This window comes from Cervus canadensis, chromosome 12 (genome assembly GCF_019320065.1).
Source record: "Cervus canadensis isolate Bull #8, Minnesota chromosome 12, ASM1932006v1, whole genome shotgun sequence".
Classification (NCBI taxonomy): Eukaryota; Metazoa; Chordata; class Mammalia; order Artiodactyla; family Cervidae; genus Cervus; species Cervus canadensis.
In genome coordinates, this window is record NC_057397.1 from 40,531,201 (window position 1) to 40,551,214 (window position 20,014).

Consider the following 20,014-nt stretch of genomic DNA (forward strand, 5'->3'; position numbering starts at 1 on the left):
AGGGATCGGATGGGGAGGGAGGTGGGAGGGGGGTTCAGGATGGGGAACACATGTAAATCCATGGCTGATTCATATCAATGTATGGCAAAAACCACTACAATATTGTAAAGTAATTAGCCTCCAACTAATATAAATAAATAAATAAAACTCAAAAAAATAAAATAAAATAATAAATCGTAAACCTATATCAAACAAATGAAATTGCTGTTAATCAAGACATAGAATAACAGCATTACAAATCCTTGCAACAACTACAACCTTGAACTCCTGCAATCCCAGCCTTATCAGCTGCCAACCAAGTAGATATGCTATTCATGAAATGATTTTTATTTTATGACCCTGCCCATTAGCTACCAGGGACGCTTGAATTTAAGCAGCATTGTTTTTGTTGTGGTTGTCTTAGTTGCTTTCACTCAACATTAAAGGACCATAGAAGAAACAGCTCTGTGAAAGTTATATTTAACCTCATGTCAGATGCTCTGAAGAACAGAGTCTTCTTTATTAGATCCCAGAAGACAAATTTCAGGATTTGGAAATGTGCTCCTTCTAAATATTACCTACTTTTTCAACTTTTGGAGACTCTAAATCTCATAAAAAAACTATGTTTCCCATGCTGTTTTGGCCTTTAAGGAAGTTTTAAATCAAACTTGCAGTCAAGTTTCAGGATCATAGGGTATGTTTGGCTATGTCACAATTTTAGTCTTTTATCACAGTAGTTTTTCTTTTATCATCTTCATCTTTTCCCCTTCATCTTGCCTACATCATTTATTTATCTCTGTGTTTTAGTTGTATGCATTTTAATAATCTTAAAACATTTTATGGAACTTGGTGATTAAAGGAGATAAGATAAATTTCTGGTTTTGTAAAGTCAATTTAATAATCAAATCATGTAGCTTTTTACATTTCTCTCTTAATACTAACATAAAGCTTGTATAATCCAAAAATGATATGATTGCTATTTGGGGGGTTATCCTTTGTGAATGCCCACTGATCCAGCTGAGATTTAAAAGAGGTTTAGGGGGAGGGAAAAAAAGAGGTTTAGGGAAAACTCTGCAAGATAAAGATTGCTGGAAAGAATTATTCTCTCTCATATTATGTAGGTTGTGCTTAAAGTGGGTAGAGGGTTGAAGTTTTATTTTGAACTGGGATTATAGATATAGTCTTTGGAACTGATTAATTTGAGCCAAGTCCCAAATTCCACGCCCTACCCCTGCTTACTGTATGCCTAAACTGTAATCTACTCTCTGCTTGCATTTCTGTTTTCACTATTAAAAATATTAAGTTGTTTGGATGATTAAATGAGATAATGCATGCAAAGCATTTAGCACAATGCCTGGCATGGAGTAAGTCGACAAATGGAAGCTATTATTGTTATTATCATTAGTATGGTTGCTATCACAAAATAATAAATGTTAGTTATTGTTGTTAGTACTCTTATTATCTCAGAACATAAGAGTGGCCCACAGGGACACCTGAAATCAAGTATAGAGCTTTGCTCAGAGGTAGAATGGATCTACTCGAATGTCACACAATTATGTGAAATTATTTTTATGTCAGTAAATTAAAGAAGCAGAACCTTTTGAGGGCAAGACTTATCAAACACCTACCAGAATCATGGTATAACTTTAAATTAGCTTCTATAACATGTGTACATTTGAAAGCATCCTTAGAAACCCCTCAGGATTGATTAGCTTCAAAGTGAACCCCCATACAACTAAGTGGTTTAACTTGTTGGATAGAGTTATTTAGTTTGCTATCTGGTTGCCAAAGCAATTGTGCCAAAAATGATTTTAGCTTTGGTACACATCAAACTTAAAAACCCTTCTTAATTACTATCCATCAACTGAACTGCTTCTGGAGAATATTAGAGGAACATGGGTAAAGAATAGTGTATTTGTTTTTCTATTTATCAGTCTATTTACCTAAGTGAAAGTGAAAGTCACTTAGTCAGGTCCAACTCCTTGCAACCCTATGGACTATACAGTCCATGGACTTCTCCAGGCCAGAAAACTGAAGTGGGTAACCATTCCCTTCTCCAGGGGATCTTCCCAACCCAGGAATCAAACCCAAGTTTCCTGCCTTGGAAGAAGATTCTTTACCAACTAAGCCACAAAGAAAGCCCCAAAATGCTGCAGTGGGTAGCCTATCCCTTCTCCAGCAGATCTTCCCAACCCAGGAATCAAACCAAGGTCTCCTGCACTGTAGGCAGATTCTCTACCAACTGAGCTATCAGGGAAGCCTCTATTTAGCTCTTCATTTATTTATAGTTTGTGTTTTGTTTTGTTTTGTTTTTTTACTTAAATGAAAAAAAACAAGTGTGAAATTATGAGTCAGATTTTCAGTTTAGGACTATATTTTAAGCAGAGAAGTAAGAGTTCCAAAACATTGCAGGTCAATTATGCCGTATGTGAAAATATCTTGACACTTTATTCTTCTTAGGGCAAATGTCACTTCCCAAATCTTTCTCAGTCCTAAATGTAACCAATGTTTATTAAAAGAAATGAATTTCAACCGGTATGACACATGTGTTTTCATACATATGATTTTTACACTTAACTTATGGTTTCATTCACAGTAGGGACTGTTCCTTCCTATTTTGTTCACTTCTGAATGGCCAGTGCCTAGAATGCTCTTATACATGGTGGGCAACTATTCATTGAATGAATAAATGAATGAATAGATATATTAGCACTTCAATCTGATAAAGCAATAAATGATACTTATAATCACAGTTCTGACTAACAATACTTTCAGTAGAAAATGATGAGATCCTTCCTGTGGACAGTTAAATAAACAGCAAAATTGGATGTGATGCTGTATGACTCATTTCTGTATTTTCCAAAGTGACGTTGCCAATGATATCACTGTTTCCAGAATTACAGGTATCATGAACTTGGCATATCTAGAACAAATATCTGCTTAACAAATCTAAAATATTCCTTTTTAGACCTTAAAATGATAAATTAAACTATGAAATTATCCTTCTTAGTTTTAATGTCACCGTCAACCAAATATTTATTTTTGAATACTTGTTTTCTTGTCCTTACAATGTTTTAGTACATTTCTAGATTTTTTTAAAAGCCTAGATAGATTTAAGTAATCCTAATGATTTAAATTCATTTTGCAAACATTCCCCAGCTTTGTGACTTAAAGAAATGTTTAATGTGTCATTTTTAAAGATATGCTATCACCTAAGCTGAAATATTCTCAACACACTTCATTATGTACAAAAGCTCCAAAACTGTTCTGAATAAAAACGACTTGCTAAGATTTAGTAATACATTATCTTATATTTACATATTTCTTTAATAGATTTACATATAACTACCAAATAATTGTTCTGACTATGCTTAGAATTTAAAATTTTACTTGTCTTTAAGATAATAGAAAATAATTTCTGCAGTAATTCTCTCTGTATTTGTCTTATCTGATTATATGCCTGCATAGCTGACATTTGAAGAATATTACTCATACATTTAAAGAGCAAAAAATAGATCCTTTTTCATACTAGATATTACTGATGACTTCTGCATAAGTATTGAAAAGAATGATTTTTCCTCACATTTACCACACAAGATATTCAATGCTTTATTTCCAATCAAACTATTAAGTACAATCCCATCAGCAACACTAGAAAAGTACCATTGCTTTTACAGATGTTTCATATAAATTCTGCTTTAAAAAATGATGATGGTTGCTGATATTGGTCAAGATCCACCCAACTTGGTTCTTCAACAAGGCAAATGATCCTGACGTTCCAAAATGTTAACAAGCACCCACAAAATAAGTGATTGGAATTCCAGGTATTCCAGGTGGTTGCACTGGGAATACATGCCAACATGGCAAGTAGGATAGAACCTGTAGAACTCTCTCCATGCTCACAGGAGGACCACAAATCACCACTTAATATGTGCTCTGTCTTCTTCTAAAGATAAGCATAAGGGGCATCTGAATTCCCACGTGTGTCTGAATCTGTTTCCAAATCACCAAATGTCATAAGGCAATTTATTTTCTTTATCTCTACAGACATTTATGACCACCTCTGCCTAAGAGGAGTATGTTACACAGCAGCTTGCAACCTCTTTTTTTTAAAAACAGAGTATCTGTTTGCACAGAGCTAGATTCACTAGGGGAAGAAAAGAGTCTTTTATGAAAAAAAAAAGAAAACACTTATGTGACAAAATTTAATTTTCAAAGGTAAATATATTAAGCTTTTCTGTAAAGCCTCTGAGAAAACAATACTTGTCTCCCCCAATTCAGGTGTGTTATAAGCATTCCTGGCACATTGGCTAATAACAGAGTGATTATAGAACTTCTTTCTAAATAGAAAACTGCAAATCCCAATAGCTAAAAAAGCTTACATTTTTAAAATAAATACTTAAGCAAATTTTTTCAATATATCATTAAATATTCAAAATTAATTAACAAATAAACTTTTTTGCTTTAAAATTGATACAGATTTTCCTCAGAGCCTTGCCATTGGATGGTTCTAATAACTTAAGGGGCTTCCCTGGAAGCTTCTCTGGTGGCTCAGACAGTAAAGCGTCTGCCTGCAATGTGGGAGACCTGGATTCAATCCTTGGGTCTGGAAGATCCCCTGGAGAAGGAAATGGCAACTCACTCCAGTACTCTTGCCTGGAATATCCCATGGACAGAGGAGCTTGGTAGGCTGCAGTCCATGGGGTTTCAAATTTGGACATGACTGAGCGACTTCACTTCACTGGTACCTCAGCTGGTAGAGAATCTACCTGCAGTTCAGGAGACGCCAGTTCCATTCCTGGGTCAGGAAGATCTGCTGGAGAAGGGATAGACTATCCACTCCAGTATTCCTGGGCTTCCCTGGTGGTTCAGCTGGTAATGAATCTGCCTGCAACACATGAAACCCGGGCTCGATCCCTGGGTTGGGAAGATCCCCTAGAGGAGGGAACCACTACCCACTTCAGTATTCTGGCCTGGAGAATTCCAGGGACTGTATAGTCCATTGGATCGCAAAGAGTCAGACACTACTGAGTGACTTTCACTTTCAATAACTTCAGACTCACCTGTGTTTCTCCAAAGGTTTTGTTTTGGCCTCATGATATATGAAACATCTCTCTCCCTATCTATTTCCTTTGCTATTTCTGAAATTAAAATTTAAAAATGAGCTTACATAATTCTGTGCCTATTTTTAGGCTATTAATTCAACAATTCAACATTGATATAGAAGAGAAGTTCTGATAAAGAAGAGAAGTATTTCCTCTACAACAGGCACATCCTGCTTTAGTCCCTTCAGCAATAAATCCTTCCTCTGCTCCATGCTTTGATGTTGTCATCTGCTTTGATGGCCTTGTCTTACATGTACACCAAGGCATTTCCTGGTGAAGTGTTCTGAGTCATTAGTGGTGTGTGAATCTTCATTGGATTAACAACTCCAATGGAGTTTAATTCTTTTATAAGAAAATAATGTCTTCCACCCCAAATTTCTCTGCTAATGGCTGCAGTAACTTAATGATCTGCATCATGTTCATTATCTCTGCCATAACTGAACACTAGTGTGTACCAGCAGCAAACCAGTGGAAGACTGTAACATGACATCATCATTTCTAGCATAAATCAATCAGATCACCAGAGACTGGAGAGGAATGTGAAGAGTATTCTTGGAAGATGTTCAAAAGCCAATCATGATCAGTAATGCTCTAACTTGCAGCATCTGCTGTCTGCTTGCTCTCTCATTTATATGACCTGTGCTTCCTTTTCAAAGTCAGTGCTGGAAAGATTTCAAATGCAGATGACATTCAGCAGGAAGGAATGTTGAACAAACAAACAAAACACAAATGTGTATTTGATATCCTTAATGGCCAAGCATACAGGTCAGAGTTCATTAGGGTATTTAATCCAGCCTTGCAAATTGGTTTATGCCTAGGGTCTGAAATAATCTGAGCTTGAAGAAACTTGGATAATGGCTCCAAAAAATACCTTGCTTAAATTCTCTGGAATGTGAGGGTCAATTCCAGCTCAAGGGCTTTGCATTCACTGTTCTCTTTGCCTAGAAAAAATTTCCCCATAAATTCTGACTTATAATCTGAGTATCAATCCAAATCTAGCACTTCTCAAGAAATGTTGGCACTGAATTAACTTTCCCATTCATTTGTCTCTTTTATTTTCTCTATAACAGTTATTACTAACAGAAATTATTATCAGTCTCCTTCTCCCCCCCAAGATGGAGATTCTATGAGAACAAGTACATTTATTTACTTTGTTCATCAGTGTTCTCCCCAGTGTTCTGAAGAGTGCCTGACAGAAAGGAGGCGCTAAATATAAGTCCATGTAGGAAAAAGCAAATGAAAAGGAATGAGTATCTAAGGACAAAACATTCAGTTACTCCAAGCTTAGCACAAAATTGACACTGAGTGAATGAAAGGTAAAATCATTATCCCTTTAGTTACTAATGGGAAAAGTATATTATTTCAAAATGGAATATGATAATTAACAAAGGGAAAAATTCTAGTCAAATTGATAATATGGGTAAAGCTTTTGAATTTTTACCAGCCTGAAAGTTATTGTGATCATTGGTAATTCCAGGACTAAATTGAGTTTACTATGATAACAGCATCACACAAGGATTGCCAGTTTTTCACAGAAGGGTTGCTTTTCTTTCCATGCTGGGGAAGGGACAGTGCAGTATGGTAGTTAGGTATGTGGATACTAGAATCAGTGGGCAGGGGTTATTCCTGCTCACTAGAAAAATGAAGTTACTTTACCTTCCCAAATGTCTTCTACTTCATCTGTAATCCCATAGTACCTACCTCATGTTTCAGTCTGCTCAATATGCTATAACAATATAGAAAAAGAAACATTTCTTTCTCATTGTCTTGAAGGTGGGAAATCCAAGATCAGCGTGTCAGCATGTTCATATTCAAAGTGAAAGTGAAAGTCTCTCAGTCATGTCTGACTCTTTGTGACCTCATGGACTACACAGTCCATGGAATTCTCCAGGCCATAATACTCGAGCGGGTAGCCTTTCCCTTCTCCAGGAGATCTTCCCAATCCAGGGATCGAACCCAGGTCTCCCGCACTTCAGGAGTGAGGGCTCTTTTTCTGGCTTATAGACAGTTATCTTCTGTCCTTACATTGCAGAGAGAGAGACAAAAAGTGATTGGAAGCCAACTCTTCGGTATTTTCTTATAAAGGTTAGTAATCTCTTGATGAGGGCCACATATGAATTTTGGAGGAACACAAATAGTCTGTAACACTTCATGAACATGAATGTGTTGTTGGCTTATGGGAAATAATGAATTTGAAGTGCTCAGGGCACTTCTGGTGCATTATAAGCACCCAAGTATGTTGTGTGCTCAGTCGCACAATCGTGTCCTACTCTTTTCAACCCCATGGATTGCAGCCCACCAGCCTATGTGTCCCTGGAATTTTCTAGGCAAGAATACTGGAGCGAGTTGCCATTTCCTACTCCAGGTAGCCTCCCACCCAGGGATGGAACCTGAGTCTCTCATGTCTCCTGAATTGGCAGCAGATTCTTTACCAGTGCACCACTTGAGAAGCCTAAGCGTGTTAGCATCTGTAATTAAAATATATAGCTAATATAAGTTTCATTTATGATTCATAAATACATAATTTCTGAAATATAGTTTGAATAGAGATTTTAGATTTTACATGTGGATTTTATTTCGGTTCAGAAAAAAATACACTGGTCCCATTACTTTACTCTTTGTTTAAAATTCAGTTCATTTCACACACTGAAGTCCAGTCCTTTGGTCTACTTTCCTAGTCAAGAGTGATCAGAATTTGGTCCATCTCCCACTTTAGGGTTAAAGCTAGGGTTGATAAATGACAAATGATAAAACAGCTTTGGTCTGAGTTTCTGTCTGACTACCTGTGAGCTTAATAGGCCAAAAAAAGCCTCTAAAAATAGTTCTTCTGAAACCAGTTCACAAGTGTTTCATTAATGATCCCCAGCAGAGATGATGCACAGCACAATGCATTCAGGAACCCCTGGTGATTTTTCAGTGGCTGCTCAGGGGTTAACAGGAGGAAAGCAAAATAGCCAAAATTAAATCCATGTACTCAATGACAGGCAGTTAGAATCTAGGACCTGAGGGGGAAAATTGCAGACGTAAATATATGCCCTAAGTTGGGTGATAAAAGTCAGTAAGTATAAGAAGCCATGTCTCATTCCCTGATATTAAAACATGACTAGAAGAAAGTCACTGCACCTCCCCAAACCTGGAGTTCCTAGACCCAATTTTATAAATATTCGAACACTATATAAAAGATAAAATTTAAATGTGAAAACTCAAAAATGGAAAAATAGTAATGAACCTATTTTGTTTATATAGTTGACCCTTCTTATCCTCTAATTTAACTGACAGCAGACCAAAAATATCCAGAAAAAAAAGAATCCCAGAAAGTTCCAAAAGGCAAAACCTGAATTTGCTACACCAAAGCAACTACTTTATAGCATTTACATCAAATTAGGGCTTATAAGCAATTAGGAGGTTATTTAAAGTATACAGGAAGATATGCATAGGTTATTTGCAAATACTATGTATGTCGTTTTATATAAGCAGTTTGAGTATCTGCAGATTGTGATATTCTCAGGGATCCTGGAACTAATCCCACAGACACCGAGTGACAACTGTATATTTGCATTTTTTAAATACAGCAGAAGTTACCAAAGAAGCTCTGGGTATGGTGTTCTAAGTGAGTTTATCTCTGGGTTTGATAGGAAGCATATGATTTGTTAGTGAATGTGTATGACTTTTAACAATGAGAAAAATTAAAACATTGTAAAATCTTACATCAACCTTGTAAGTGAAGCAAAACAATGCTTATTTGGAGAATTTTTAAATATGGGTATGTTGTATCACCAAGCACTGTTTCCTCATCATTGTGGTCTGTGGGTTGGTCGTACCTAGATCACAAAGTTCAAAGGAGTAAAAGTGAAAACTAGTTTACCTGCAATTTGTCCAAAGTTACTCATTCATTTAACATGTGCTTGTCTTTTTTTTTCCTTGCCTGGAGACTCTTCTGAACTATAAGAATACAAAGAAAAGTTGGAAATTCCTTGTCCTCAAAGACTCAGTCTGAGAATGGGAAGCTCTAGACAATGAGGTAAACACTCAACTTCAAACAGAGAAGTGAGAACAGAGGTACATACAGAGAATGGAAAGAAGTTGAAAAGAGGAAATAACGTCAAGTCAGGGAAGACTTAAAGGAAAATGATGAGTAAAGGAATTTTGAAGTTTCCTAGAAGTTCTTCAGGCAGATTGAATTAGGAAAGGTCATGGTAGGGAAATAGGAAAACTCTCTTGATCGAAGAGACAGGTGAGTCCATTTCTAGCTGTGAGTGGGGAAAAAAGATCATATTTACTGGAAATAGCATTATTATTATTTTATTTTATTTTATTTCCTGTAAACATGATCCTTTTTTTTCCTCTCAGAGTTGCAATAGGAGAATTGAGATAAATGGCTGATAGAATAATTAAAGTCAAAAAGTCACAAACCAGTTAGTAGGTAACATAAAGAGATTCTGGGTAATGAATAATCTCTCATTAAATTCGGAACCTTGGAAATTATATACATATACTATTTACATATTTACATATACTATTTACATAAATATGAAAAATAGAATAAAGAATCATAATTAATTATATAATCTCAAACAAATCATCTCAAATCATAGAAATAATAGGTGCAAGCAATAGAAGAGAAAGGGTCAAGCTGATCTACAGATGTCATCTAAAAAATAAAATGGAAAGAGAAAGATAGGAAGCAAAGAAAAACAAGATGATCCACAGGACAACTAAAGTGAGGTAAAGATTAACCTTGGCAGGAGCAGTCAAAACACAAAGAAAGTACTAAAAAATAACGAATAAATACACATTCATGAAAAGAATAACTTTTAAAAAAAAAAGGAAGATCAGATATGTATTAATGCAAGTGACACAAAATGAAAGAGGTGCAAGAGGGGGGAGCCCAGGATACAATCACATTTAGTAGTAAACTTGTGACTCCATCAGATGGGGAACTTAGCCCCTCAAGTACTCTGGCACCTGACACATGGAAATGGCAGAATTATGACTGTGGACATGGGAACATAAAAATGGCTTCTAGGTTTTTTTCAAGGTGTCCAGGGCAGTAGCCACGAACTGAATTTTCTGAAGAATAAACAAAATAAGTTACACTTTCAATATGATGCAGGTTGGTATAGAACTTAAGCACAAAGATACAGATTTCAGATCCTGGCTCTTCACTTCCCAGGTGTATGACATTTTTCAAGTTTTATAACCTCTCTGTTTCCAGTTTTCCCTGTTTAAAATAGCAGTAATAATACTATATACTTCAAAGAGCTCTGTCAAACGACAATAATAAAATAGTGTACTTCACTGGTTGTCAATGCAGTAAAGGATTTCGAACTATGGACTAACACATAGTGAGAACTATTTAAGAGTTAGATATTGATGATGACAGTGAGGGTCATGATTATGATGGCCTAGGGGTTAGCTCCATGGTCCCCAAGTTAGACAAACCCCTGTTCTTTTGCATTACCTTTGGGATCTTCAACAAATGTAATCATTCTAAACTCTAGTACCTTCTACTGTCACTCTACTAAAAGGGAGTGACAATAACCACTTGGCATCTTGTGAGAGTTAATGTAAGGGGCGCATGAGTAGTGTGATGAATGTGAGTCTGCCAAGACCCTTCAATTTGGAGCAAAACTATGTCATCAAAATTAATGCCATGCCTACAGGACCTCATGTTTATCCAGTCTTGTTTCGCTTGTGTTACAAGCTGCTGTTAGGTTTAGTATGATCATGGAGGGATCTATTGTTTTAAAAAGCTTCCCTGGTGGCACAGTAGTGAAGAATCTGCCTATCAATGCAGGAGATGAGAGTTAAATCCCTGCGTAGGGAAAATCCCCTGGAGAAGGAAATGGCAACCCACTCCAGTATTCTTGCCTGAGAAATCCCATGGACAGAGAAGACGGCAGGCTACAATCTATGGGGCTGCAAAAGAATCTGACACAAATTAGTGACCAAACAACAACAACAAATTATTCTAAGAGAAACAAAGATAAAGACACACTGATAGAAGCTTCTTTTCCTACAAACAAATGTAGACAATTATTTGTGAGGAAGAGATGGCTGGATGGCATCACCAATGCAATGGACATGAACTTGGTCAAACCTCAGGAGATGGTGATGGACAGAGGGGCCTGGCGTCCCGCAGTCCATGGGGTCACAAAGTGTTGGACATGAGTGAGCGACTGAAGAACAACAACAATGATACTGCACTGGTGAATTAACCAACATCCTAGAAACATGGTGAGGAAACTAGCATTGGCTAATTTAAGGGAAATTCCAGGGAGAAACGTGAACTAAAACTGAACTCTCAGAACTTCCAGAGAGCCCGTTGCACTGTTCAGAGCTTGTCATGATCAAGCAGAGGAGGCCCTCTTGAGGTGTCCCTCGAAAGTCACCTCTTAAGTTTATACAATAGTGAAATGGATCAAGAGGATAAATCTCTTCCTGTGGAGAGGAATGGGGCTTCCCAAAGGAGCAGGAAGGGATTTTGAGAGAACGATGTATGTTGGGAAAGGTGGAACAGGGAAAAGGAGGCAGTGAGGATAAAGGAGCAGACGTATAAGACTTCCTTTCTGGAATGGCATCTTGGTTGTGATTAAGGCAGTACCTACCCAAGAGGTGTGTACTCTTCAACACAATAATCATGTTGATGAACATATCATGGGCCTATATCACACTTAGAAACATCTGTGAGGGTTTCCACTGCCACTGCCTTGCTCTAATAGTGAAACAAAGAAATGATTCACACTTTCATTGGGACAAAAATGGTTAGGTAAGCTAATATTGACACGATGAAAGTATTTTAGAAATATATTCACATGAAAAAATAACACATTTACAACAGCAAAAAATGCAACCTTTAGAGTCATGTTTGTGAAAAATGATTAATGATATGGAAAAATATGCATGTGTGTAGCTAGATCTGCTGCTGCTAAGTCGCTTCAGTCGTGTCCGACTCTGTGCAACCCCATAGATGGCAGCCCACCAGGCTCCTCCGTCCCTGGGATTCTCCAGGCAAGAACACTGGAGTGGGTTGCCATTTCCTTCTCCAATGCATGCATGCATGCTAAGTCACTTCAGTCGTGTCCAACTCTGTGCAATCCTATGGACAGCAGCCTGCCAGGCTCCTCTGTTCATGGATTCTCTAGGCAAGAATACTGGAGCGGGTTGCCATTTCCTACTCTATGTGCACATATATGCAGAAAGACAAAAAAGCAAAATGACGTAATATAGTATAATCTCAGATAAATGTTTTTTTTCTTTTTAATGCACAGGAAAAGAAACAAAGCAAAATACAAAACAAATAACAATGCTGCTCATGTTGCTTCTGAGTGAGGAGACACTGATTTTTCTGCTCCTTTACCCTGCTGAAGCCCTCCCTGCTCTGAAAGATGCAAACCTCATAGATGATGATAAGGGCAGAGATGCAGACTTCGTGGAGAGTTGTCAATGCTGCTCAACACCCAGCTCAACTATACAAAGATACCAGAAGAGGGAACATCTGCAGTTTTCCCATCCATGGTGCTGCTGGATAGTTATGCTGAAGCCAAGACAACCCTTGATTCTAGAGGCAAGAGGAGAAACAATATACTAGCGGTGTCTAGAAGCTCCTTAGTAGCTTTTAAAATAACCCCTGTGATACCTAATGCTGATTCATGCTGATGTATGGCAAAAACCATCTCAATATTGTAAAGTAATTACCCTCTAATTAAAAATATATATATATATGTATATAAATAACTCTGTGAGCTAGCTCTCAGTTTATATCAAATGTCCTTCCAAATTCCTTCCCAGACCATCCCTTCAAGGTGGAGCTACTTATACTGTTGTGGCTCCACCTCTAATTACTGGATGCATTTTGTGAAAATTAATTGATATGTCAAGTGCAGGAGAGAAATTCCTGGCTAGGGAAACTGAATCAGACATGCACAATTCAGCCATAGATGGAAATGGCTTTGGAGGCCAAGATGCCATTGAGTTGGTCAGTCTTCCCTCTTTGTTTTGTCCCTCTACAAAGTCTAGAATCCCTTGGAATTTCTCCTAAATGTTGCAATGTAATTCTTTTTATTTATATCCCTTAATTTTTATGCCTTTTCTGTCTCCAATAATTATTTTGATTAAATGCTCCCAACCCCCTGTCAGTTCAGCTCAGTTAAGTCGCTCAGTCGTGTCCAACTCTTTGCGACCCCATGAATCCCAGCAGCCAGGCCTCCCTGTCCATCACCAAATCCCAGAGTCTATCCAAACCCATGTCCATCGAGTTGGTGATGCCATCCAGCCATCTCATCCTCTGTCATCCCCTTCCCCTCCTGCCCCCAATCCCTCCCAGCATCAGGGTCTTTTCTAATGAGTCAACTCTTCGAATCAGGTGGCCAAAGTATTGGAGTTTCAGCTTCAACATCAGTCCTTCCAATGAACACCCAGGACTGATCTCCTTTAGGATGGACTGGTTGGATCTCCTTGCAGTCCAAGGGACTCTCAAGAGTCTTCTCCAACACCACAGTTCAAAAGCATCAATTTATCGGCACTCAGCTTTCTTCACAGTCCAACTCTCACATCCATACATGACCACTGGAAAAACCATAGCCTTGACTAGACGGACCTTTGTTGGCAAAGTAATGTCTCTGTTTTTTAATGTGCTATCTAAGTTGGTCATAACTTTCCCTCCAAGGAGTAAGTGTCTTTTAATTTCATGGCTGCAATCACCATCTGCAGTGATATTGGAGCCCAAAAAAATAAAGTCTGACACTGTTTCCACTGTTTCCCCATCTATAGGCCATGAAGTGATGGGACCAGAAGCCATGATCTTCGTTTTCTGAATGATGAGCTTTAAGCCAACTTTTTCACTCTCCTCCTTCACTTTCAAGAGGCTTTTTAGTTCCTCTTCACCTTCTGCCATAAGGGTGGTGTCATCTGCATATCTGAGGTTATTGATATTTCTCCCAGAAATCTTGATTCCAGCTTGTGCTTCTTCCAGCCCAGCGTTTCTCATGATGTACTCTGCATATAAGTTAAATAAGCAGGGTGACAATATACAGCCTTGACATACTCCTTTTCCTATTTGGAACCAGTCTGTTGTTCCATGTCCAGTTCTAACTCTTGCTTCCTGACCTGCATACAGGTTTCTCAAGAGGCAGGTCAGGTGGGCCCATCTCTTGAAGAATTGTCCACAGTTTATTGTGATCCACACAGTCAAAGGCTTTGGCATAGTCAATAAAGCAAAAATAGATGTTTTTCTGGAACTCTCTTGCTTTTCCGATGATCCAGTGGGTGTTGGCAATTTGATCTCTTTACCCTCACTCAAAAGTCTTGGATCTGCCCCAGGTGAGGAGTAGAACATGAAGTCAGTGCACACATGACTATACTTTTGCATTTTATACTAAGAGCATGCTTTACTTTAATAATCAAGAAAACAAGTAATACGTTATTAAGAAAATAATCATAAGGTAAAATTTTAAAAATAAATTAAACCCTCCAGTGCCCTTTCCTATCGGATCTGAATTCTGGTCTCCATGGTCTTACTAATAAAAGGAGAAATAGTAGCACTGAAGCTGTGCTCATAGTATCTGCTATATAGCTTGTGGGCTAATTTCAAACAAAGTAAAAATAATAATATAATTAAATTTAAAAAATAAATGAATATTAAGATGGCTGGCATTTTCCTCAGAATTAGAAATAAGTATATTTTATATACATATGATATAATGAAAATCTTTTATACACAGATATGTGAATGTAGACTATGCCTAAATAACCAAATAAAAGTTAAAGAAAGCTTTTCTTAAGTTTATATGTCTACAGAAAGTATTTTGAAGTAATCTTTTATTGATGACTTTCTACATAATTCCCAAGACTATTAATTAAGGAAAAACAGATATTCCCTTTTCTTTTAAATGCTATCTATCTTTTAAAAATATTTACCTGGTGTCAAAATGAGAGTCCAGAGGTTTATAGGAATTATTAATCTCATGAAATATTTTCCCTGAATCCAATAAAATATTGATACTTATTGATAGAACTAGAATGCAGTTGTTTTAGTTCTGTACTCAATTGAGAAACCAGGGGAATTTGGGAGGGATTTTATTGTTATTATTATTATTATTATTTTCATAGTTATTTCAGAAAACAACTTTAGTTTTCTATTTCCCCCATGCTCTGTGATCTTTCCTGCTACCAAAACATGCTACAGAAAGCTTTCTTAGCAAAAAAAAAAAAAAGAAAGAAAGAAAGAAAAGAAAGCTTTCTTAGGATCTCTTATCTCATAATGCAACCTTCAGGAGAAGAAAGAATTTTCTTTGTTTTAACAATTTCAGAAACATTCTTATCATTTCCGGATAGAATTTTAGAACTATGAAAATTTGTCTAACTTAACCTCCAGTCACGTTGGCCAAAACCTACTTAAGTGTTTGTTATTTTATGTCTAAAACTATACATCAGTTCAGTTCAGTCACTCAGTTGTGACTGACTCTTTGCGATCCCATGGACTGCAGCACACCAGGCTTCCCTGTCCTTCACCAACTCCGAGAACTTACTCAAACTCATGTCCATCGAGTCAGTGATGCCATCCAACCATCTCATCCTCTGTCAACCCCTTCTCCTCCCACCTTCAATCTTTCCCAGCACCAGGGTTTTTCCAATGAGTCAGTTCTTCACATCAGGTGGCCAAAGTGTTAGAGCTTCAGCTTCAGCATCAGTCCTTCCAATGATTATTCAGGACTGATTTCCTTTAGGATGGACTGGTTGGATCTCCTTGCAGTCCAAGGGACTCTCAAGAGTCTATGCCAACACCACAGTTCAAAAGCATCAATTCTTCAACACTCAGCTTTCTTTATGGTCCAATTCTCATATTCATACATGAATACTGGAAAACCATAGCTTTGATAGATGGACCTTTGTCGACAAAATAATGTCTCTGCTTTTTAATATGCTGTCTAGGTTGATCATAGCCTTTCTTCCAAGGAGCAAGCGTCTTTTAATTTCATGGCTGCAGTCACCATCTGCAGTGATTTTGGAGTCCAAGAGTCTCTTACTATTTCCATTGCTTCCCCATCTATTTGCCATGAAGTGATGGGACCAGATGCCATGATCTTTGTTTTTTCAAATGTTGAGTTTTAACCCAGCCTTTTCACTCTTCTCTTTCACTTTCCTCAAGACGCTTTCTGCCATAAGGGTGGTGTCATCTGCATTTATGAGGTTATTGATATTTCTCCCAGCAATCTTGATTCCACCTTGTGCTTCACCCAGCCCATACGTATATACTCTCTGTTTTTGATGCTTTATATTGTATCTTCAAATTAAACTGAATTTTTAATGAATTTTCTAGGCAATGGAGACTTCCTTTCAATTTCCTAAATATTTTGCATACTCTAGTCCCTATAGCAGATTTTTCATTAATATCGCTACGCTAAGATGTTCTCAAACTTTTATATAGATCACCTGTCTGTCAGGGGATAAATTCACTTCACTGAAGCAGATACCAGGTCACATTTTCTATTTAACATTGTAAAAATGCTTAGGGACATGTTAAATGAAGTTCCATAAAGCTGCAATTGCATATTGCCTACCAGGGTAGAGTTTAAAAGCTAATTACATATTCATCGATGCTTAGTTACTGAACCATAGAAACACCTAAATAAGCAATTTGTAGTTATCCAATGTGAAATAGTTATCCTATTAACACTTAATTCAAAGCATAGAAAAAGTGCCTTTCCTAAAACCAAAGATAAAATAGAAACAAATGTTTTCTTTAACAGCTAATGGAGCCCAATGCAGTTAAACTAACGAAGGGAGTGTGTTTTCTACTAACTGTTCTGCTTTCTTATTCACCAGAAAATTATATATAAAATTAGAGAGATTATTGTTAGGAATTTACAAACCACCTATTTTTATTTCCATTAACATTTTTTCTTAAACCTCTTTTCATTTCTTCAATCTTTATGTTAAAGCAGAAATACCTTTATCTTTCAGAAACTTGAAAATAATCTACTTAAGAATCTTATTTTTCCACCTCTAATTCTTTCTGATGGGTGTTATCTGAACTCAAGAATATTCCTAATACAACATTGTCACTTATAAAGCAAGGATCCTGGGAGTTTTATTTGACTGTCTTTATTTGAAGAATTTGTGAATTAACTTAATGCAAAGTTAATTCCCCAATTATCATTTCTGTGTAAGCTCAGAATAGACAGAACTGTACCATGTAAATCAGTAGTTGTACAGTACCCAGTGCAAAGCCTTGACTTCAAATGCCTAACTGATATCCCTCAAAAACGTATCTTTTTTCCCAGAGATTGGAAGAGCTATCCATAGCAAAATTGAATAACTGAATACAAAGAAAAGGAAAAATGAAACCACAGTGAGAACAGAGCAGGTTATATCAATTCATGTCCCAACTCTACCATGTACCAGCCATCACCAATGCTCTGTGATCTTGCAAGAAGTTGAGGTTCTCTGAACCTCAGTGATTTGTTTCTATTATATTTTATAAAAGCACTATACCTATCAATGGGGGCTTCCCAGGTGGCAAGGTGGTAAAGAATCTGCCTCTAATGCAGGAGACGCAAAAGATGCAAGTTTAATACCTGAGTCTGGAAAAGGGAATGGCAACTCATTCACAGGCTCGCAGAAAGTCAGACACAACTGAGCACATATACACACATACCTATCAATATAACAAATTAGAAATTTTAAAAGCTGGCTGCAGGTTATCATTTGAGAACACAAAGTTGCCTACTTTGTCTCTATGAGCAATCTAGTCATATTCAGCATACCCAGTAACCTACAGGGCTGAAAAAACAGTGCCATGATTATGTTAAACTTTAGAAAAAGATTTCTGCAGAGACGTGCAGTCCCTATTAACTGCAGGCTAGTCATAGATTTTCAGTTCTCTCCAGAATTGAAGAGTATGAGTCAGTGGGAAAAGTCATTGAGAGAACAGGATGCATCTGTTCAAATCTTCTTCCTATTAGTTACTAATATCTACTTCTTGATCCATTTCATCCTGTATGTCAGTCATAAAACTGGACAAGAGTCAGTAAAATTCAGCAGAAAAGCAAATACACTCCCACTGTTACATAGATGTACAAAGAATGCACATTCTCTTTATTTTTTTTAGACTGCCTTGGCGCTAGTGGTAAAAAAAGAAAATACCTGCCTGACAATGTAGAGGATGGAAGAGATGGAGATTTCATCCCTGGGTTGAGAAGATCTGCTGGAGAAGGGAATGGTTACCCACTCCAGTATTCTTGCCTGGAGAATCCCATGGACAGAGGAGCCTGGCAGGCCACAGTCCATGGGGTCGCAAAGAGTCAGACATGACTAAAGTGACTTAGCATGTATGCATGCATATCTTTCTCAAAAACCCTCAAAACCTCTATAATAGAGAAGGAAGACCACATTTAATCTGTCTAATCTCTAAATACTAGCCTGATGCAATAATTTAAATAGTGTTCTTGAGCAAAATATGCAACCACGCATATTTCACATTTCCTTCTCTCCTGGCAGAGGTTTGTGGCTCTGTGACCTCATAGAGAAAAAGAAAAGGAAATCTAGCATCCTTGGGTTGTCCTCTGATTCCTTTGGTTTCCATGGTGATGTTTTGTTCCACTGGTTGCCGTTCATCCTGCTGGGAAAAAGCTAGCAGCCTGTATAAACTCCTGATCCACATTTTCTTGTCTTGATGAGGACCTGAAAGCTTGGCCCACCTGCTTGCCAGGCCTCAGCTTTATTTTAACCCCATGCAGTCTTATCGCCAGCAGTCTGAGTAAATCAATATTTCTAATGCCTGTAACTCATTTCTGACACACCAGTGTGCTGAGGTACACAGCTCTGTATTAATAGAATATGGAAGATCTTCATATTTGAGAAGAAAATGGCAACCCATTCCAGTATTCCTGCCTGGGAAATCCCACTGACAGAGGATTCTGGTAGGCTGCAATCCATGGGGTTGCAAAGAGTCAGACATGACTGAGAACACACACACAGATCTTCACATATGAAAAGGCTTTCAAGTCTATCGTCAAATACTGAATGTTTTGCTGTTTTGAATGTTTTTCAACCTCATTGTAGCAATTTATTCTCACTCTCATGCCCACCTCATCCTTCCTCCAGAGGGATGCTATAAACTTGCTAAGATGCGTGTACTCAATCGCTTCAGTCATTTCCAACTCCATAGACTATAGCCTATCAAGCTCCTCTGTCCATGAGATTTTCCTAGCGAGAATACTGGTGTGGGTTGCCATGCCTTCCTCCAGGGGATCTTCCCAACCCAGGGATCAAACCTGTGTCTCCTGCATCTCCTGCACTGCAGGCACTTTACCCACTGAGCCACCAGGAAGCCCAGGCTTGCTAAGGAAAACATCAAATAGTGGAAAGGCAAAAGGGAAAACCATACAGATATTTTAGTTAAAAATATAAAAATAATGGAAGGACCTATAGATAAATTCAACATGTTTCACCTCTCTTTTCCAGTTCATTCACTAGTACAAAGAAGAAAGTGCAGAGAGGAGGAGAAGGGATGAGCAGTCCCCATATGCTAAATTAAGAGTGAACACCAACAATGGCCGGAACTGGCAAGTGACTGAATTAGCCTGGCCAGGAGAGTAAGTTTTTCAGAGTTCCCCAATACTGGATAGCAAAATCCATGTAAACGTCCCTGTATTTCTAAAATTGCTTTTTCAAATTACTTGCAAGAATCACTGATCTGAAAAGTGTGTGTGTGTGTGCACGTGTGCATGCACACGCACGCTAAGTAGCTTCAATTGTGTCCAACTCTTTGCAACCCCATGGTCTGTAACTTGCCAGGCCCCTCTGTCCATGAAATTCTTCAGGCAAGAATACTGGAGCGGGTTGCCATGCCCTCCTCCAGGGGAATCTTCCTGAACCAGGGATCAAATCCACATCTCTTAAGTCTCCTGCATTGGCAGGCCGGTTCT

General features: G+C 37.8%; 1 non-coding gene across 1 annotated transcript; it reads left to right on the forward strand.

Annotated features, from left to right (window-relative positions):
- Positions 1-14,550: 14,550 nt before the first annotated feature.
- On the forward strand, positions 14,551-14,682 carry LOC122451546. The gene has a single exon (XR_006272444.1). It is a non-coding gene; the product is annotated as a small nucleolar RNA SNORA61 (small nucleolar RNA).
- The last annotated feature ends 5,332 nt before the right edge of the window (positions 14,683-20,014 follow it).